Below are 22,495 nucleotides of genomic sequence, written 5' to 3'. Positions count from 1 at the left end.
GAATGGCCTTCAGGAAGTCTGTGCCAGCTGGGCTGCTGTACTAGGAAGCACATACCTCAGCTCCAGAAGCCAAGCTCTCACTGCTACATCAGGAGCTCCGCCTGTGGCCCGCCCCCCCGCGGTGATTAGCATAATACTCCTCCCACTTCTGCCCCAAGTGCTGAAATATCTCACTATGCCTCCGTCACAAACTACCCTGATTGGAAAGCTGCGCTTCTGTTCACCACTGCCTCCATCCTGCTTTTATACCTTCTGCAGGAGTAAGAATGGAAACTTTGGAGCAAAGAAGCTGGGGGCAGTGAGGCCAAAACTTAGATGTGCAATCTTCCTTCAAAGTTTAAACCACACCCAAGTTGTGGCTAGCAAGTTACTGAGCTTCCAAGTCAGAAATCAGAGCTATCTGTTGAACTGTTTCAAAGTTTTACTGGCTTAATTTAAAACATTTTTTAACTAGCCTAGTAAAACTGATGCAAACCTCAGCACAGTACAAAAATGCTTCTTTTGCTTCAGGAGTAGCTTATTTCAGTTTCCCTTAAGCAAATTCTTAATTGACTTGTTACGCACGCACACCATTTCCAAACCAAAGTAAGAGTGTTTACAAGATGGTTTGTGCTGGTTGAGTACAGTTATGCTGTGGTTTCAAGCTTTTGTCTCTGCCACTATGAGAGAAGATTTTTTTTTTTTAAACTAATCCCCACCCCCCAACCCTGATATTCTCATATAGTCTTTTTCCTCCAGGTACAGGGCTTTAAGGAAAAACGCCACAATTTGTGAGGCTTACAATCAAATCTCCAGAGTTGGCAGTGTTGCAATGATCATGTGTTTATAAGTGCTTAATTTGGGATTATGCATCTGAAACCCACTTGTCAGTGGCAGCATGCAGAATGGCTGCTGAAGGGCTTTCACTCACTGAAGTGATTAGTGAACTGCATTAACTGCTTGTATTCCAGCAGATGTACCTAAGGGGCTTGCTAGGAAAGTACAGAACTAATCATGCTGGAGGATCTGTCCCATGGCTATAACTGCGTGTAATCAATAGTTCACGTTGCTATGTTTTGTTTTAAAAATTTGAATAAAACCAAGATCTTTAAAACAAGAAACGCTGCTGATTCAGCATCTGCTGTTAGTCTTGAGAAGAAAGGAGGTTTGGTTTTCTCCACCAAAGGTATGTAAATATGGAATGGTGTTCTCTGTAATGTACTTGGATTACGTTTGTCTTTTGAACTTGGTTTTCTCTCTCTCTCTCTCTCATTGCAGTTAGTAGAGTTTCACCAGAGTCCAACTGGTACAACCAAATAACCTGACCCCAACTTTCCCTCCTCTAGTTATTTGAAGGGGTTTTTCCATACATGGAGGGTAGTCTTTCGCCTTTATGGTGTTAAGCATGTTTTATGCATCACCCAGAAATGTTTGAGCTTGAAAAGCCATACAAATATTGTTAAAAGTCTTAGTCATGAGGGGGTCAGAATTCTTAATAATATCAAATTCCTTGAAATTGACTTTTATCATTTTATGATTGATTGTATTACAATTTACCAAGAAATTTAGGTTTTTCAAGCTTAAAAGTAAACTTTTTAATCAGTATAAATTGCCCCTTTTTTGAACAAAATGGGCCCGATCCAAGCAAAATGTCTACTAATTTCTGCCCTCCCCCAATACATACACACTCTTTAATGAGAAAAATAGTCATTTAAAAGAGTATCAGAAATGGATGTGGATGAAATTAAATTAAATGAGATAATGATAGGGTGATTTTGATCTAGGATTTTGGTTTTGTTTAATCCTGTATTATCTGAAGCAGTACTTTCCGTACCAGATTGTACAGCTACAGAACTGTTTCATATTTCTTATGTATTACAAAAGAAATAGAAATATTTCTGAATGAACACTAACTTCACTTGGGCTTCACAAGGTTTCACTCAGATGCCAGTTAAGGTTTGTAGGCAAAGATTTGGGGAAAATTCTGCTTTGTGTTGTCAGGTTTTTCCATGCAGGGGTAGAGTGTCATCAGCAAAAGGTCAATGTTACTGGTATAACTGCATCTACATTAGAAATTTTGCTAGGCCAGCCACTAATCACACCTAATTATTCCTGACTGCCACAACTGTGTGGGGAAAACCAGGCACAGGCCTGGCCTTATTGTCTAGCTTTCATGACTATGAAAACTCAAGTGTGAACTGAGTTTAACTAATACAAGGATGCTTTTCAGGATCCACAGACAGATTAATTTGCATATAAAAATGGAAGCGGGGGAGAGATAGAGATCAAGAGTTGTCTTAAGGAAAGAAATGCAATTGGAAGTAAAGAGGGAGACTGTGGCAGGGCGCCCTCTAGGGGTGCCGTGTCCTCCCCTAGCACCCCTACCTACTGTGCCAAATTGGGTCTTGAATGCACCCTCTCTCGCCCGCCACGTCTTGTTGGTATATCATCAATGGGAGGCTGCCTTCCTTGGCACAGGGTCTTACTGTACCGGAGCTGCGCCCTCACAGGTGCCCCCTCGCTTCTCCCGCGGCCCTTGCCGCACCAGGGCCTCCCTCCCGTGTTCTCGTAACCTGGGCTGGGGCCTTGCCCTTCTACCGCCACCCACTCTGGGCCTTGCCTCTATACACGTGCCTTCTTCCCAGGGCCTGCTCAATAGGCTCCCCGCCCGCACTGGGGCCCATGCCTCACGCTTCTCATGCTCCCCGCCCACACTGGGGCCTGTGCCTCACGCTTCTCGCACTCCCCACGGTCAGGACTCAGGCAGCCGCAGCCTTACCTGGCCCCAGATCCCTTCTAGGGTCCTACTCCCACTGGGCTTCTGCCTACACCAAGCTCTTCCCAAAGCTGCCCACACTGGGCTGGGGTCAGGACACCCCCAAAATGCAGCACCCTCTGTGGTGCTAGGAACTCCCTCCTTCTACCAGGGAGCTCCCTTGAGGCCTCTTCCACCCCTACAGCCTCACCCGGTCCTCCGGTCTCTCACTCCAGGGCTTCTCACTGCCCCCTATCAAAGTTGCACCCTCTACGGCACCAGGACCCCCTCCCATGCTACTGCGGGGTCCCTATGAGGCCTCCTCCACCCCTTATAGTCTCACCCAGTCCTCTAGTTGTAACAATAACACAAATCCAAAATCTCCCCTTCCTGGGTTACAACATAACTCCCAAGCAAACCTGGCTCCCTCTCACATCTCCTCATCAGGGTTTCCTCCACCCGGTACTGTCAAGCCAGCACTCTCCAGCCATCAGGCTTCTATATTATGCTCTGCTCTGACAAAACTCCCTCTTCCTCTTAGGCTGCCAGCAGGAAAACTACCTCTGGCCTTAGCCTCCTCTGTTTATAAAGGCCAGGCCCTGCCCCCCGGCAGTCAGCTGACCCACTCTGTTGCCATAGCAACTCCCACCTGCTGCCCTGGTGTGTGGCAGCTAAGCCCATTTACTACTATTCAGTAGCAGGTACCCTAGTGCCCTGCTACAGAGACTAACAAACATAAGTAACTTAAGTTAGCGCTGTATGGGTCTGTGTACCCTTCTGCTTGCTATACTATGTAGAGGAGTTTAATTTGGCTGTTATATTTGAGCTCACAAATCTCATCCTCTAATTCAAACTACAGTGTCTCATTTTTTCATCTCAAAGTTCAGGCTTAATCTTTGAAATGTGCAGTGTTTCAAGTACAGGACTGGCATAAGTTACACAGGGGAGAGGGAAAAACAGTGAGAGAATGATGATACAGAAAAGAAAGCATAAAAATACTAGTGGCCTAAGAAGAATGCATTTTCTCTCACTAAGGCTCCAGATATATGAACGGGTAATCAATAAAATTTAGTTAGGAACATGGGGTGTGTACAGAAGTTGTTTTTTTTCCTCTACCTAAAGTGCTTTATTGCCAAGACTTAACAGACGTGCACAGCTTTACAGCCCTTTAGAAATGGGTACAGTGCTTTAAACTAATCCTTGTTATATGAGGTTTATAACATTTGCAATGCTGTATTTTATAGCACTTTGGCAACCTACAGCACCTCAATAACTTTGTACACTGAAGCCTGCCCAGAGCTGCTTCTCTGCAGAGCGCCCCCTACCCCCTAACCTGGAAAGTGCACTTCTGTCATGTTTAAGAGTGCTGTAACTTTATAATGCTATGAAAACTGCTGTAAATTACAGCACTGTAAAATGTACTTGGAGCACTTCTGTACACACCCATGGTTTGAAAAGTGAGGTTGGGTTGAACTGGGCATTGGAAGGGTGGGATGCTCTTCCTTGTCAGAGGTAAGAGAGTGAAAAGGGGTGTGTCCACACATGCCGGCACATGCGCTTGCAATAGCTGAGATAGGAACAGAACAAATTTGTTCTGGAGATTTGTGCCTCAGCACACATGCCTGAGCATGCACTTTGGTGTGGGGCAAATTGTATCACTTGGGGCAAACTGACCCTGCCCAGCTCCTCCCAGATGTTCAGTCAGGGGGAGCCAGAGGCTGAGGCCAGCACCTGTGAGGTTTGCAGGGGTTAGGTTTGTGGGGCTGATGTGGGGTTTGTGGCTGGGTATGTGAGTGGGGGGGGTTGTGGGGGAGTTTGTGGCTGTGGGGGGACTGTGTGGGGGTGTGTAGGATTGCTCGGCAGGGGTGGAACTTGTCCGACCCCCCACAGCCCGCGTGCCCCACCCCCCCAGCAGGAGCAATACTGGCTGTTGGGGCATTCATGTTTGCTCCTGGAAGGGCCTGCACCTGGCCCACTGGTGCCTGCCCTCAAACAGAACCAGGCCACTCTTGCTGTCACTCAGGGTCCCAGCACTGCAGGCAGAAGCTGCATGTCCTCAAGCTGAGCCAGGTCCTGCCTCCACGTGCCCCGTGTGCCTTCGGGCCAGGCTGGCTCCATGCCAACAGGGATTTTTCAGGATCAAATTTAGAGCCCCCACTGCAAATATGCAGTGCAAGGAACATTATTTCATTCTTAGGGTGCCTCTTGTGGCATTTAAAACTGCTTTGAGGCACTGCAAGAGCCGTGTGCTCACTTGTCTGGATGAGGCCAGGGAGTGTATGATTTCTGAATTTGGGTTTTTTTGTGGGGGGCAAGTTTGTTCTGTGGACTGTGTTTTGTTTTGTTTTTATTGTAAGTTGCCCTGAGCCTTTTTGGGAAGAGCAGCATATAAATGAAATAAGTACTGGTAATATGCTTCCACTGTGGAAACATCCCATTAACATTTGTGTGCATTCCACCATAGACTGAGGAGAGCAAGTTATTGTAAATGCAAAACACAGCTCATAAGTTGCTTTTAAAAATGAAGTTTCACCGTCTCCAAAGAGTCTGATAATGCCAGCTGCTTTGGTTAGTCTAAGAGTGGTTTAAACTCAAGGAACCCCTGGACAGACTTGAGGCACCCCTCAGAAAATGCCAGCTCTTTTTACATTTTTTTTTTTACTGAAGAAACATACAGCAATTTTTCTGTTGCAAAGAACTCAGATCACAACTATGGATTTCTACTTGAAATATCAGGATTTATCTTGTGAAACATGTTTGTAAATGTAACAGTGCTAGCAATGTGTGGCCTCCTGCGTCACCCTGTTTCGAGGCTATGGCACCCTGTTTTGAGAATCACTGGTTTATAAGGTGCCTATCTAACTGCTTTCTGCTTGACTTCAGACTAACCTGGCTAATTACATCTCTACCCCAGGTGGCATGCTTTGTACATACGAACATTTGGGACAAACTCTGAAATGATACTTGACATGGTCAAGGAACCAAAAAACCTCCTAAAATTCTGGAACCAAGAACTGATTCTATAGATCAGCACTATCAGCACTCCACAATGTTAAATGCTGTTGCTAAGAGTGAGGGGAGGTAAGTGAGACTGAAAATATGTAGCAATGGAGTCAAGAGGTTTCTACAATAAGTTCTGAAATAAAATTATAATACTGCCATTCTTTGTGGCTCTTTATTTCTTGTACAATTAAAATGGCCTGAACACACACACGCACAATTTCCTTTTTTTAAAATTTTGCTTACTCTGTGTTTCTTGGAAGGTACTATGAATGACTGGAGAACTAGCAGGTTGATATCTCAAAAACCAAGACACAAAACATTTTGGTTGAAGAGCATTTTGCAGTTCACTGTCTCTGCTCCTTCAGCTGAAATATCCTACTTCAAATACCAGTCCCTAGTAAAAAAGCAAGGAAGAAATCTTATTCCACCTAGAGCTAAGGTAAAAACAAGCAGAATCTATTACAGTGGGTTTTATATTTATCAGACTTCCTTTTATTGTGTTGGAGAAAGGGCAGAAATGCCATATCCTCTCTGGTATATAACAGTTAAGACTCTTTCAGTCTTGAAGCAAGCCAGGATGGTTCCTTGCTGGTTGTCTTGTATAAGATCACATCACAGCTCTAACGGTTGTCTTATACAGCTGCTACAGCCGTAGTTCTCAACCTTTTTTTAGACTCAAGGCACAACTTGTGTGAATTGAGCTGCACCTCAGTTAAAAATCAAACTGATTACAATGCTCACCTCCTTGCAGAGGGGCTGGGAAGTGGGGGTAGGGTAGCAGCCAGGGAGTACAAGCCTAAACCTGATCTTATTCACTTCCTCACGCCTCAGGGGTAACCTTGAATGGATCTTGTAGCACCCTAGGATGCCCCATCACCCTGGCTGAGAATTCCTGACCTACAGAAATGAACCCTCACTGTTTTCCACAATTTCGAGGAGTCCAGGTGAGTGTCTGTGCTCTTTGGGGCTTGAGGAAAATTAGCCCAAGTACCCAGGAATGCCAGCAGCAGTTGATATTACACAGGGACTATTTGCCCGGGATGACCCAGCCATGTACTGGCAACAAGTGAAGCAGGACCAGGTACAGACATTACCCTTTTACTGGTACAAGTGACTGGAAACTGGTCTATACCCATAACAGAACAGAAGTTCGGCACACGGAGTCTGGTTTAAAAATGGTGGAACCCCGTCTAATATTTGCCCAAAAAGGGCAAATGTATGTATGGTTCACTACCAATCAAAACTATGCTGCTTACAGCAAACATTGTAACTTCGATTGCTTCCAACTTGGGCTTTTTGAACGTCTGTACCTAATCCAGGAGAGTGTGCCGTGTGTGGGGAAGGGGAGGGGACCCCTGTAAGAGAAAAACCCCGAGCCCTGGGAAGCCTGAGTCTCCTGGCAGGTGTTGGATGCAATAAAGTGTGTGCATGCGCATGCGCGCGCGCGCACACACACACACACACACACATACACACACACACACGTGTTTCCATGTCCACTACACACACACAAGTGTAAGCGCAATGTGCGCACGCAGATGTGTGAACACGAACAATGCGTGCACACGCAGACACACAGGTGACTGCACACATGCGTGTGCGCCCCCACTCGGGGGTTTGCGTGTGTCCCCCCGCGCGCCAGCGCAGCCTGCGCCCGTCACGCTCTCCCCCCGCTTCAGAGCAGGAAAACACTAGATTCCCCCGCAACCCGCCCCTCCGCCTCCGCCTGGCCTCTGATTGGCTGGCAGCGCTATGCCCATCAACCCCCAAGCCCTCACCGGATTGGCCAGGCTGCCACGGGAGGCTTTTCCCTCTTTCCCCCCACCGAGGGCTCTCCTCTCCCCCTCCGCCTTCACTTCGCGGCAGTGTCCTCAGAAGACTCATTGGGCGAAGGGGCTGCTCCAGCCTTGGGTGAGAGCTGCCCGGGCATTGGCTGGCAGCGCTGTCACTCCATCAAGCCGGCGTGCGCATAGGCTCCCAGGAGCAGGGTGGGCGGGGCGATCCCCCTCCTGTGGCTAACTAAAGTCTGTGAGTCACTGCACAACCCATCAATCCCATTAAATGCCTTGTGCAGGCAGGCGGTGCTGCTGCCTCTGCTGCTCCCCGGGCTGCCCCAGCCCCTGTGCATGGGCTGCCGCCGCCTCCTCCTCCTCCTTCTCCTCCTCCTCCTCTGATACATGGCTGGCTGGCTGTACTTGTTACAGTGTCATATCCTCCCTACCAGCTGCAACACCAACTTCCCCCCCAGCTAGTCTCCTCCTGCCCAGGGCTACTGCCAAGTGATGGGATAGAGCAAAGCCACTCCAGTACCTGGGCGCCTACTCGTTGCAGCCTGTCTCCTCTTTTTTATTATTATTCTTATTATTCATTCTTTTTTCCCCTCCTTCCCCTCTTTCCCTTCCCTCCCCTCCCCCTTTTTTAAAAAATTTTATTCCTGCTTCCTTCCTCCCTCTCCCCTTCCCCTTGTCTCGGAGCCTGGATTATTGAGCCCTTCTGGAAAAGGGTGAGTACAAGACATGGCCTTTCTGCCTTAAGATGCGTGGAGTCATGGGTCACTTTTTGGGGGGTGGTGAAAGAAAAACAAGAAGTCTCCTTTTGGCTTGAGTAGCCCAGGGTACTTCTTCAGTGGGCGAAAGGAGAAAGAAAATGGGGAGAAATGGTGTAATGTGACCAGTGTCCCTTAGTACTGCAACACGCCGAATGGATCATGGATCGGCTGTGTCTGGTGACTGTCAAGTGTCCAGAAGTTGAGCTGGTTTCCTTCACGTGAAGCCTGTCATGAGCAAAGATGATACTTTTTCTTACTCTCTTTTCCATTTTTTCTTTCTTTCCTTTTTTTTTTACTCCACCTCCACCTTGCTTGTCTAGACTTCTACTTTTTTGTTTATCTGATATTGGTGATAACTAAGTGTAAAATTGCTAATGATGCTTCATTCACTGTTTTGGACTAAAACTGCTTCTTTGGACATTGTGGGTTGGGGGGGAATGATTGAATATAAGAGAGCTAATTCTTGAAAGCCTTTTATATTTCTCAATGTATTTTGATGGAGCAGTAGACAAGTCACAAGTCCAAACTATACTGCAGAGCAGCTCTTTGAAAGCTTACCTTCATGTCCTTCTTTTATTAGTATGCAACCCTTAAATAACTTTAGTGTTTGAACCCAAATTCATCTGTTCATCTGATGCTCCATCCTTTAGCACAACCTGCTGTGCCTAGGTATTTCACCACACATGGAATGCAAGACACCCATTACTGAATAACAGGAAAATGAGTATATCAGATGAGAGCTTTAGCCTTCACTTGGAATGTCCTTTTGGTGGACTGAGCATAGATTTGCAATACTAGTGTGACATGGTGATGCCTCTGTCATTCATATTAATTTGTTTCGTAGAGCATTTTAAAAACTAAAAAAAAACAAATATATGGTTTAAATTACATTTTTTGCAATGTATAGTTAAAGCAATTAACATAAAACAAAGAAAACTCCAACAAGTAGTTACATTGTATCTTCTGAAGATGCTTTTACAGTCTCAGTACCATGTCATTTTATAGTCCTTTTCTTTTCAACCTAGTGGGCTATTAAGTCACAGAAGTTAAGTAGGGAAAACAAAGTAGCTCTTTAATTGTGGGCTTTGGTTGTTAACTATGCGCTCTTGCAACATTCCAACCTTGTCTCTTTCTCATCAGTAGCTGAAAAACAGCCAAAAGAAATTTCCACTAAACTTTGGTAAAAGAAATTCTTTGTACCACATCAAGATCTTGCACCTAAATTTCAGCCAAACCTGTATAAAACGTATTTGTAAACAAGATGGAAGGAGCCATGTTTTCTTTAGTCAATGACTATGAAAAGGAAACAGTAATTTTTAAGTGGTTCTCCAGGGAAAATCAAACTTACAGGTGAGAAAAACCTTAGGTTGTCACTGTTGCGTTTAAAAAGGGGGAGAAATTTTAGATGGATGAAATACTAAGTTAAGAAAATGCTTGTTATTCATAGGTAGTAAATGATTTGGTTATTTTATTTTACTTTTCATGTCAATTGGTCCCTTGCTTAAAGCACTATAACCAATGTCCTTGCAATACAGATGAAGTTGCCCAATATATGTTAACTTTTTCTGAATACTTGTTATGGTTGCATTCATGGAACCCCTTTAGCTAAGATTTGTTGAGCCAACATTACACAGGCTACCTCCTCTGTTATTGTAACTCCAAAAAGTTTAATTAAGTTAACTCCTTCGTATCTGTGTGACAAGTGATTAGAATCCCATGATTCCAAAAGCCCCCAGATAGTGACACAACAATCTGTGATTTCAGCCATCATCAGGCCTTTACTCATGCTGAGTGGCATTTAACTACATGAGTAAGCCCTTTGATTTCAGTGTGATTATCCTCATACTAACATACCCACCAATAAGAGAAAGAGAGAGAGGCAGGATCAGGCCTTAAAAATATTTAATATTTTTTCCCCTTGATATAAGAATATGATGGCCAACTATTTTTTTCTTAAAGTCACCAAAAGCTTTTCTGAAAATAAAGGTACACATGCTCTAGTGAATGATAGGAATACATTATTACATCAGAAACAGCTGTTGGAGTTGATAATTTTTATGCAACAATTTTTTTAAATACGTTTTTTGTATGTTTAGGTATCTTCTATTGCTGTGGAAGGCAGAGAGAAGATTGTTGTGAAATTCATTATCTTATACCAAAGTTCTTGTAGACCTAAGGGGAGGCTGGCAATGCTACCTAAATGCAGTGTTCATGGTGTGTGTGCGTGTGTATATTTTGAAACAATATGATATGAAGAATTTAAAGTTAAATTCAGTGGGGGGTAGAATCAGACTCTTAGTCCGTTTCCTAGAGTTGTTCATAGTAGCTCGGATCTGATGTTGTAGGAAGATAGTATTATCTGGAGCGTCCACAGTTCTTGGCCTCTGACTTATTACTGTCTCAGTGGAAAGCTCTGTACTAAACAGACTGTCTAGAAAACATGTCTAGCCAGGTGGTATTGTTCCTTGCCTTAATGTATTAGGTGCACTTTTTGTCTTTTGAAACTTGTTCTTGAAACTCCCTCAGAAAGAGAAACAAGTATTTCATGTTTGTTTCATGTTTTCACTTCCTTGTATGACTGTGTTCATTGCTAAGCTTTTGTGTCACTGATTGAGATGTTGTTGTAATTAACATTAATTATGCAAACTAGACTTGTTTTTAGAGGCTTTCCAATTCTATTGATACTGTCAACTTGTGTGGTATTTATTAAAACAAACATTTCAAGAGTTATATCTGCTCATCACAGAATAGGTACATGTGAGAAACCAAAGCAAAACTTCAGCTTCTAGCTCAAACACTACGTCAGATTTTTATTTAGTAGTGTTGGTGAGTAATATAGTTGGATCTGAAATACCAAGACATAGTAAACAGGAGAACAAAAAAGGGAAGTAGGTAGTCACTCAGGGTATTTAGACTGTAGTGTTCCTCCACATTTTTTCCAGATAGACAGAACTACATTAATTGGTCCAAAATATGTGGGTCTTAATTGAACAAAGTTCCCATTAAAATAAATTTAAAGAATCACAGAATTTGGCTAGTAGTAAATTGTCCAGACAAACTAATGAAATAATCAAATTAAGCAAAAATTGTCTAATACCATTTATTTTGTTTTCAAGAGCAATTGTTTTGGAGGAACTTAAAAGCCCTTCTTAAATTTTTGTTTAAAAAGTGATTATTTGTGTGTGTCTCTTCTGAAGAACGACTGAGAAACAGCAATAGTGAGATCAGATTAATTTCTCCAAATGAATTATGGTGAAATTCTTAGACACTTTCATCTCGGGTTGAATTACCCCTCTAAAATGTTTGATATACGAGGAAGATTTTTTTTCTCTATAGAAATCATAATTGCTGTAGCGTATGGTCTGTTTTTATTTATGTTCACAACATGCTTACGACAGGAAAACCTGGAGGAGGGATTAGTTAATCCGAGATCTTTGACACCATATCAAAATTCTGAAATGTTGGGGTGTCTGCATCTTGTAAGACACTAGGAAATTATTTTGTTCTAAGAAGATTTAAGTCCCTTTGATTTCCTATATGAAAGATACAGGAATTTGTTTGCAATTTTGGGCAGTTAAGTAGTTGGGGGGTGGGGTGACAGCTTTTGTGCCAGACTTTCATTACAGTGGCCCTTTGGAAAGTTAAGAACAGTACCCTCGACAAGGAAGGGCATATAATTAAATGGGAAGATTCCCTAGCATCAGAAAATTACCATTTAGCAATCTAGTGACTTTAAGCCCCAGAGATGATGATTATGAAAATCAATAAAAATGCTGATTTCTTTTTTGCTATTGCAGATTCCATGTTAAAAGAAAAAGAGACTAGTTGGCTGCATTTCATGTTGGCATGCTAAACAGTTGATTTTAAAAAGCCATGTTCTTCAGTTCAGACAACCCATGTATAGATGAAGAAAAACAATTTTTGAATCTATATTAGATTGTCTTCCAGAAATTACACTAGCATCCTGGCTGCAAGTAGGTTCAGTGTCTGTGTTTGTCAGCAGAATCAAGAGTGAAGGTCACTCATTTTTTCTGATGATGTGCTGGTGTAACGTTGTTTCTTATCATCCAAATGCTGTATGTTCTTTACTTCAAATCAAGAGCTGGGATGTAACCCCGGTGTAAGGTTTCCAGTATATTCAGATATATGTCAGACCCAATGGGAAACTTAAAAAAAATTGTGACCTTAACTATTTTAGGGTGGGAGATTATATTGATCTCAGTAGGATCCCTAATACAGGTTAGCCTTCATTTCCTCGTCTCAAAGGGTCATCTGTTCCCTTACGAAACAACTAACTAGACCATCTATCACATTAAGCACTTAGGGAGAAAAAATGATGAATTGACAGCCTCACACTGAGCTCTCTGTAGCATGTGCATAGCAATAAGTGACCTACATGAAACATTTTTTAATTGGAAGAAACTGGGAACTGTTATCTCTTAATTTAGGGGGATTTTGGTTTTTGTTTTGCAGCTGAAATCAAAATTAACTTCATGAAGTAGGGGGATTTGTCTAAAACCTCTATACTGTTATGAATCTTCTTGAGATACTCCAAGACATGTATTCAAGCAAAACAACACCTTAAGCCTTCTTTTTGGGAGCCAGGAAACTTGCCTTTCTTGGTTGGATACTATGTAACTGATGGATACCCATGGGTTCAAGTGGAGCTAAGGAACTCCAAGTTGGCTGCTTCATGAGAAATCTTACTATAAAGTGTACTTCATAACACATGTGAACACTATCCCTACTGAGTTTGGATACTTTGGGGCTTACAAAGCTTGTTCTTGTATGAACAGAAACTGTTCAAAATGCCAGATTTATGATGCATGCACCAGTAAAGGTCACCAACTTGGAAAATTAATAATATGGTTTATGTTGACATTTGAGGGAATGCTGATTGGGGGTGTGGCACCCTCCAATCTGTTCTCATTCCTGTGGTTCCAATGGACATGGAATTTTGATGCATTGAAAAACACAAAACAAGCAGTATTGCCTTTTTTCCTGCCCCAGTCAAATCCTTTTTCCAAGAAAGGAAAAAAATTATTGTAATTTACTCTGTTTTGTTGTCTGTTGTTTATCTCTAATTAAACAGAACCAGCGAGGGTCAGCATGGTAGGGCATGTCTACATGTGTCGCTATAGTGATGTTGTTACTGCACCATGATTTAGTACTTCCTCTTGAAAGTACTCGATCACGATGCAGTAATAGCCCGTACCGCAACATGCATGCGGTGCACAGGTCTTTTTAGCAGCTACTTTGCCGTAGCAGTGCGCTATGCCAGGAGAGCACGTCGCTACGGCAAAGTAGCTGCTGGTCACATGTAGATGCCCCTGGACACTATGTTGCCATAGCATGTTGCTACGTCACTGTAGCGTCGCATGTAGGTGCACCTGTACTCTTAGTCTTTGGATGGATATTGATACTGTTTTTAGAACCTGTGTTTATCTTCTGGTGCCTATGGACATGTTGGATCCCAGAAAGACCAAGGGAGTACAAATTAGTAGATACTAGAAGTAAACTCCAGATTCTCCAAAATACTGTCTGGGGTTATTTTAAAAGGAATAGTGTTATGATTCTGCAGCCTTGGCTACCTTTTTTTTTTTGAGTGCTGTTGGAATCAGCTTAAGGATAATTTTAAGAACAAAGAAGTGAAAACTAAGGATAAAGAAATCCTAAGTGAACCAGGACAAACCTTTTTAACTCTAGCAGCATGAAACTAAAATCTCAAGGGAGCACATCTACACATTCATTAATGCACCTTAATTATGGTGCATTAAGTTAGTACCTGTAATTACTAACTTATTACAGGTACTAACTTAATGCACTGTAATCGGTGCTACTGCGCATTAGCACCAGTGCATGCTTTTTTGGTGACGCCTAATGTGCAATAGATTAATTCTACTGCACATTAGTACAGGTTTTACCTGCTGTGCTAATGCGCAGTAAAATTAGTCTACTGTGCTAGAAGTATCTCGTAGGTGTGCTCAAGCAGTATCACAAGATGTTGGTTTTCCTAATGGAATCATTATAGTAGTGACAATGGTACAAAAACATGAGGCATCTAAATGGAGAGGAAATTGTAGTTACACTGTTGTTCCTGCCTTGTAAACTATTCAGCCATTAACCACTAGGTAAAAGAGAATTAATTTTGAGGTCAAATTGCTTGTGAATTTTCTTTTGCATTTTCATATAGATTTCAAAGCACTTGTGTAATTGGGATTTGGTTTTTCAGGAATTTTCACCCCTTGGTGAAGATCTGAACCCCTGTTTTTATTAAAATAAAATGCAGCACATTCATATATTTTCTTATCTCTCTCTCCTGTCTTGTCTATCTTCAATTTCCTCCTCTTTCTCTTGAACCCTGATTTTTTTCCTTGTGTCTTTTTCTTATCAAGTTCTATTCCTTCCATCCTTCTTTCCTCCATTAGTTTTTATTTCTTTCCCCCTCTTGGTTACATTAATTATTATATGAAGAAGGATGTCTTGCATTTGAAAGCTTTTCTGACTATCCCAACTATACAGCTGATCCAATAAAAGATACCACCCAAAGAAATCCTTGCCTCTCACATAATTCCTGGATAGCCACTGCTACAACATCACTCTTAACACTCACATAATTATTTTTATTAGTATCAGTTATTGAATTATATTAGCATCTGGAGAGTCAGAATTGTGGTCATCTTGGGCTGAGCTCCAAACAAACACATAGTATGGGTGATGCCCCAAAGAGTTTCAATTGAAACGGACAAGATAAGATGCACAAAGGAAGGGAAGCCTAGGCAGAGAGATGGGACGTGACTTGTCCAGGGTCACGTAGGTTAGAACAGATGTGTCAAACTCATCTGGGGTCCCAGCCTGGACTCAGACTGCAAGGCTCCTCATGGGCAATATCCAGCCTGGGGCATGAGGACAGCTGTCATGGCCACCACAGCAGTGTTAGTACTGAGGTTTCCAGCAGCACCTGCAGTAGGTTCGAAGAAAGGGTCTGGGTGAGGGACAAAAATCCATGGCCATCAGCAGCAAACTTGGCCAGTGGGGCAAGTGACCCCCAAATTCTGTGGCTGGACATGCCCCCAATTTTTGGTGGCTTGCTGGTAGCCTGGCAGTTCATATATGGCTTAGGCCATATGTTTAACACCCTTGGACTAGGAGAACTAGGCACAGGACATGGCTACCATACTTCCTGTCCAGTTCAAGTAACTGCCTTACAGCTCTTTTGTATTCTTTCTCTCTTCTCTTTACTTTTATGATTATCTCACCTTTCTGTTCTTAGTACATGGAAGTACTAGCAACTTTTCAGATTGCTTTCTGAGACTCCAAAATTTTAAATAAAAATTATGCTTTCATCTTGCATCTAGTGGTGTAAACATTAGTGATTTCAAATGCCGTGTCACCTCATTTTATAAAAGCCTAAAAGAGATCAAAATGAAGCCCTTCAGCTCTCTATACCAGGGATGACCTCTGTGGGAACTACCAAAATACAAAAGGGTTTGTAGTCAGGGAAAAGGTCCCTATATGGGGCACTGCAGGTTGGAAATTAGGACATGTAAGAAAATAGACTTCTCAGTAATACTTTCAAGGTAGAAGGTATGTCTTCTCCCACTAATCCTTCTTAAAAGAATGCAGGAACCTTTCTGCTGAGCCTAATAGTCTGAAAAATTGAAAGCTAAGCAGTACTTTTCACCATGATGAGTAACATATTTGAGAATAAACTTTCTAAATAGACTTGACACATCTAAGTCTCCTGCTAGTGGTGGTCATCTTTTTTTACAATGACCCTAGTAGTATAGGACTAGGAAGCCACTGCAATAGACAGTTAAATCAGTTATGAAAGCAGGTTGCAAACTGACATTCAGAGAGAGGAAAAATGTAAAATAAGCAGTTTTTTCTTCTTTTCCTCCCTCTGAAACTGAAACAATTTTTTTCATAAAACTCAGAGAATATTTCAACAACTCATTAATTTGAAATGCAATAAATATTTTTCCCTATATTCCAATATTTTTCTGGGAAAGTTCTTTCTTTACCGTTTTCTGATTGCTGGGTGTGGCAAAATGGCACTTAAAAAAAATCCTCCCCCCCCCCCCAAAAAAAAATCACAGGCATTTATTTCCCTCCCTTCTGGTCCCCATTCTGCCTAGTTTATTTGAAATGTAGATGAGATGACGTCTTTTTTCAGGGTTGAGCCCAATTGGATTCCTTGGCCTTCTACATGCCTGGATGAAATGGCTTGTTACTAACATGCTTCATTATTTTGCAGGAGGAGGTTCATGTTATTCAGGCATACTGTTTTACCCCATACACAATTATGCTGCCATGCCATTGAGGCTAGAAGTTTTAACTAACAGTACAGGAAGTGTAGTTATGGCTCTTCTAGCCATTGATAGCTTGTGTGTCTTGTGTACAAACAACAGTAGTCGGTATTACTGTACCTTATGACCATTGCTGTCCATGTACTTTGCTGCCCTGGGCTACCTTGGAGATCTGATAATTTGCCTACATCTAATTGATATCTGCTTCTCGCTTACACTTCAAACTCAGTCATCTTTTCTTTTCTTATCTTAGGTCAAGAAACCCACTTTAGCCTTGTAGAGCGCTACGGCCTCTGTGTGTGTGCTTCCCAAGGTAGCACAGCAATGACTGTCATACAAGTGACTCTCAGAAAGTGCTTGTTTCCCATTGTTACTTGAGGCTTCTTCAGGTACTGCAGGATGGACTCTTGAGCAAGTACTTTTTTCCTTATCGCCTGAGGAGGAGAAGAACCCTAGCTAGTAATTCTGATACTTTTTCCTCCTCTATTTTCTTTTCTCCACTTGCACCTATTGGAATCATGTGGAGCGGGGGGGAGGGATCACCCAGTCTAGCTCTCCTGCTGCTTCCTCAAGACCAGCTGTTGGGATGGTAGACAGTGATCTCTTATGGGATTAGTCAATGAATGTTCGCTTTTGCTCTGAAATCAGATCCCTCTGGTTCCAAGAGGGAGGGGAAGGAGGATTTTACTCCTACATCCCTTCCTCTGGCCTCTGGTGAGAGGACAGTGAAAACTCCTCCTTCGAGGGCATAAGGGGAAAGAAAAAGGATACTAATACCAACCCCTATGCAAGAGCAACCAAAGATGAGGGCCAGAAGGGGTTGGGGTTATGCATCTGGACTAAATTCTCCCAGGTTGTGTGCTTGCCTTTCACACAAGAGGGTTCTCTTTTAAGTAAAGAAACTAGACAGTTTTTGTGTGTGGTTTCCATGTGCCTTTTTTTTTTTTTTTTAAATGGGTATGCTGGATTTTTGCCATGCCACAAAACTGATTAGAATAATTATAATAAAAAGCAGGCAATTGATCACTTTAGAGACTGGTAATGAGGTTGGGGTGGGGAAGGTACTCAGAATGTTGTTTTGGTTTTCTTGGTGTTTTTTATAATCCCTGGATTAAATCAAGTAATGTAGCTTCTTCATCTTGCCTGCTAGAAACTAGCTGTCCCCCTCCTTTTTGTCACATTTGACAGGCATAGAGCTGTCTTCATGTATCTTGGGCATATAAATGTGCTTCTCTAATTTAATTGTAATAGCACTTGGGTCCCCAGCACTCTTCAAACTCATAAGAATTGTTCCTACTCCAGGGAGATCACAGTTTAAAGACAGAGGTTGGGGAAGGAAAATAACAATGGGCAATTTATACACAGCTTGTATACAAATCGACAAGACTTGCTGTAAGCATCATGGCAGAGGTGAACCTCTATTAAGTAGGGTAACCCTACATCCCAGTTTGGCTAGGGCAGTCCCATATTTTGTAGGCCAGTCCCAGCCAGTTAGAGAAAATTAAAACATAAGTCCTGGAATCACAAGGGCGCAGGGCACAGTTTGATAGGAAGGTGGAGCAGCATGGTGAGCCAGGCAGACAGGTGGGCAGACGCTGCAGTACAGTATCACTGATTTGGGGGGTTGGGGGGGAACAACAGGACAGGACACTCTCCCAGATTTTCTTAAAAGTAATATAGTCACCCTAAGAGCCTCTAACTCAGTTACATATACTGAAGGTAAGTGTCACAGAATTGTGATGCAACATGTGTAGGGGGCTAGTGAAAGCACAGATGATATTGTGAAAATCTGATGAAACTGGTAACAAGAATGGTAAATAGAGGCTAAAACAGTGGAGAAGTTGGAGGAAGGTGACGGGAAGCTTACATTTAAATTTTTTATGTTGATTGGGGAGCCAGTGAGAGGATTCAAAAAGAGAGGGGTTGAGTAACAGTGTACAAGCCTCAGTGTAGGTGGATTATTCAATGAGCACTTCTACATTTAACCTTACATTAAAACAAATACTATAACGTTTTCTTTTGTGGCTAATTTACCAGGCTTTCTAGAAGCAGTAAAATGTGGTGATTGGGTGCATGGCATTGTTTATTTCAAATGGCCTTTGGGCTGATAAAAATCATGAGAAACATCTGTACAAAGAGGAACTTTCCCAGAAAAATGTAACTGCCTGTAAACTAGGATTAAGACTGTAAACTCTTTGGGGCAAGAAATGTCTGTCTTGGTTTGTTTCTGTAGCACTTGTGGATCTGTAGCATTACTGCTGTACAAATTTTTTTTTTTAAATCCTCTTCAGCCTTGTTTCTACCATAACTTTTGTGTGTGTGAATCATCTTTCTTCCATCTGGAAGGGTGAGATTTGGAACTTTTTCTACAAAAAGTATCTTGTGGCAGCCAGTATGTTGTAGGGTTACACCAAGGATGTCAAATGTACAGCCACCAGCCAGATGCTGCCCACAGAGCTGGATCATCCAGCCCACAGCCTTGATGGGGGACCTTTCTGCAGTAGCAGCAAAGCGCCTGGGCAAGACGCATGGCTCCGAAGCCCCAGCAGTACTACAGCTCCTTCCCGTGGAGGCAGACAAGTGTCCAGGCAAAGGCCGCATTGCTGGAGCCCCAACAGCACTGTGGGAGAAAGCCCAGCACAGTGGCTTGTTCCCGTGACTGTAGCCAAGCGCCTATGATGCTAGGCTTTGTCCTGCTGGGTCCTGGGCTGGCCAGAGTAGGAGCTGGCTGGATCCAGTGTGGGAAGGGGCATTCTGCGAGTCCAGTATGGCCCTTGGGACTGGCCCTGTGCCATCCGTCTGACCCATGGATTGGTGCTGTGCCATTATTCTGGCCCCCAGAAGCAAAAGAGTTTGGCACTCTTGGGTTACACCAAGTGGCTGGCAGTTTTCCCATGTGTTTTGCCAGTGGAAACCTAATACCTTTGCAACCTGCTTATTCTTCAGGCTGCAGAGCCAATTCTGGAAACGTGTGAACAGTATGGTTGCATATGGCATGCTTTTATTCTGTGCTGCCTTTTCAGCCACTGCAGAATGGGGGATGAAAGCCATAATGAGCTATGGGAGGGGTGGGAACAGGAGGAGTCTCACTTTGGGGCATATGTTGGAATAACCTGGGGTGAGTAAAAAAGGGAACCAGCGTCTGTGATTGTCAGTGACGGGATTGCAGTGGATGTAGAATTGGATCACTTTTAGCCCTATATGACTTGCGTAAAGCAAACTAATACCAAGATATCACCATGTGCATTGATGGAGTGACTTAATTCGAAGTGATTTAGATCACTAGTTTAAATCTCAGTTGTTGTTTGGTTTTTTTAATCATTAATTTCGATCTGGTCATGGGTTTTAAAACTAATGCATTTTGTGCTATAATAGCAGTAGATTATTATTTAACCAATTATACATTCCAGTTGGTGTGGGGGCTTTTTGTTTAGGGTTTTTTTGGGAGGGGGTTATATATAAATGTTGCTACTGCTAACTGCTTTGGTATAATCTTTGACTTACAAAATGACTAGAGGCTAAAATCAGAATATTAGAAATTAAAACCTTGATCCTGAAAATGTGTGAACATGTTGTTTTTTTAGCTTATCCACAGGATTGTTTATCCCATTGAGCAGCTGAAATTGTATTTTTATTATTAAACATTTTTCCATGAGTGGTACAACTCCTCTGTCATCTCAATATTTTTGCTTCAGTGTTAAGAATTAAATGTTGTTTAGACTTCAGTTATCAAATTCTTAAACTTTTTTTATGGACAAGCCAAATCTTTTTTAAAAATATAAGAGCTTCCTATGTAGACAGTTTAGTGACTTATGAGGACAAAATCAATTGATTTCAAACTGCAAACCCTGGTGGAGGCAAAAAGCCTGGTCAAAGCATTTCCTATATATCGAACTTCCACAAGTCAAGAAAGCTGAAGCGAGCCTTAATTACAAATATAATGTGGGCAATTTGCTTATCAATCTGGTACCTGAATATGTAGTGTCTAATGAGACCCTGCACTTGTCTCTTTTTTAGCAGAGATGAATGTGAACCTTCCTAGTAGAGTTTCATAGAATACCTAGCTATTTGTTTCTCTTGGTCATTATAGTTAGCTGAATGCCTTCCAGATAGGAAGTCTTGGATGCCTTTGTCTGATCTCCCAAAAACTTTTATGCTGGAGGCTTTGAGGGGCTATGTTTGATTCTCGTGTCCAAGAGGAATCAAAGTGAGTTAAATTGCTGGGTTTTGATGATCATTTAAATAAACAATCAGGAAATCTTAATTTAAATAATTTAATTTTAATCTTGAGTTTGTCTTTTTTAGTTACTCTCCTAAAGAAATTTTTAATTCTTGCTGGTTGATATAACCATTAAATCATGTTGATTTGTTAAATATTAGCCTTTACATTAAATTTAGTATTTCTTGCCAACCAAAAAGATACACTCCACCTGCATATACGTAAGCAGATGAATGGCTCAAAAAAATTAATTGGATTCTTAATAATGATTTCCTTATAATGCTAAACATTGGTTACTAACACTTCTGATTTTCTTGATTTATGTTTTTTACTCATGATCTGCACCAAATCAGATCCGCCTAATAAAGAATAAATGTGTTGGATGCGCATTACTATATATTAGATATTGTTAGGAAGCAAGCTCATCAAAAAACATTTTGCATTTTAAACTAGCCAATTTTATTTAATAAAGGAAGTGTTATCAACAGTTAGTGAACTAATAGGTGGGTCCATGGTGACCAAGAATAGGCTTTCAGATGTATTTTGGTACTGAAAGTGCTTAAAGCAGAGCAGGTACTTTTGAAAACCTACTTTGAAATCTGCTTGCATCTTTTTTGATTTACTTAAATACCTTTGAACACTTGATTCATATTTAAGTTTTTAGATTTAGTAGATCTTGTTCATTCCCACCACATCTTTGTTCACAGATTGGGAAAAAATTATTTATTCCCCCCCCCCAAAACTATTTCCCCCCTCCCCCTGCAAAATACCAAGTCAGTTTCTCAAACTTGAATGAATTAATCCAAATTAAGAAAATATTCTCTCTGTATCTTCTAGCTAAGATGAAACGAAAGTTATTAGGCAAAAAACTATTCTGCTTAACAGGTTTCTTTTCACTTGGAAGAATATAAATACCAACCTCACTCTACTGAAAAGGCTGAAAACAATATGGGTATGAATGCAATGCATTCGGACTTAACTTGAACAGTTGGAAATTATTTTTTCAGCCAATTGTACATGATAATAATAAAAGTCTTTAACTTGTTAAAATTTGAGAAAACATTAATGAGGCATGTTCTTATTTATTTAAATGACAGATGGATTTCTATTTAGTCCTTTAACATGGGTTGTCATAACACAAATGAGTGCAAGCTGATTTTAAATGCACTTAAATGTAAATACATTTTTCTTTTTCTTTTTTTTTAAATAGAATTCTACCTTTAGCAATTTTTTTAATGTGTTAGATCTTATCCACTCTCCTGCTCACTTGGCCACATTCAGATCTGTTTGCTATGTTTCGTTTCATTCTCAGAGGTCAAGGATTTCACTAAGTTAATAGGAGGTTTGTGAGTTTACATTAGGTAGAGCAGCACTTTTTATCCCTGCTGTATAGGTGAGGAAACTGAGGTATAGGAATGTTGTGATTTGCTCAAGACTACCCAGAACCTGTTGTAACAAGTACTAACAACAAGATCCAATGCTTTTCAATCCTCTGTTTTAATCACAACTCCATCATCTACCCACTTACTAAACAAACTGCTGCTTAAATTGTTAACCTCTTCTTTTTCCTTCTTTTTTTTTTCGAATGCCAGGGCCCTGTGCTGAATACAGTAGGTGATGATACAATAATTTATTTTGTACTTTGGTTACAATGTTTCTTATTTCATAAGCTATACCACATT

The 22,495-nt window shown here is 41.6% G+C and overlaps 1 protein-coding gene across 4 annotated transcripts in view; it reads left to right on the top strand.

Annotated features, from left to right (window-relative positions):
• Nucleotides 1-7,689: 7,689 nt before the first annotated feature.
• The window catches only part of SERTAD2 (SERTA domain containing 2), a 106,477-nt gene continuing 91,671 nt past the window's right edge, over nucleotides 7,690-22,495 (top strand). For 2 of the 4 annotated variants that reach the window (XM_090050616.1, XM_090050662.1), the window contains exon 1: nucleotides 7,780-8,240. The gene's annotated coding sequence lies outside the window, so the exon portion shown is untranslated. Of the gene's footprint in view, nucleotides 8,241-22,495 lie in introns of all 4 variants that reach the window. The other 2 variants (XR_016442864.1, XM_090050643.1) reach the window with 2 other exon arrangements.

This window comes from Crocodylus siamensis, chromosome 1, assembly GCF_052110815.1.
Source record: "Crocodylus siamensis isolate JL-2025a chromosome 1, ASM5211081v1, whole genome shotgun sequence".
NCBI classification, from domain to species: domain Eukaryota; kingdom Metazoa; phylum Chordata; order Crocodylia; family Crocodylidae; genus Crocodylus; species Crocodylus siamensis.
This window is presented reverse-complemented; position numbering and strand designations above follow the sequence as displayed.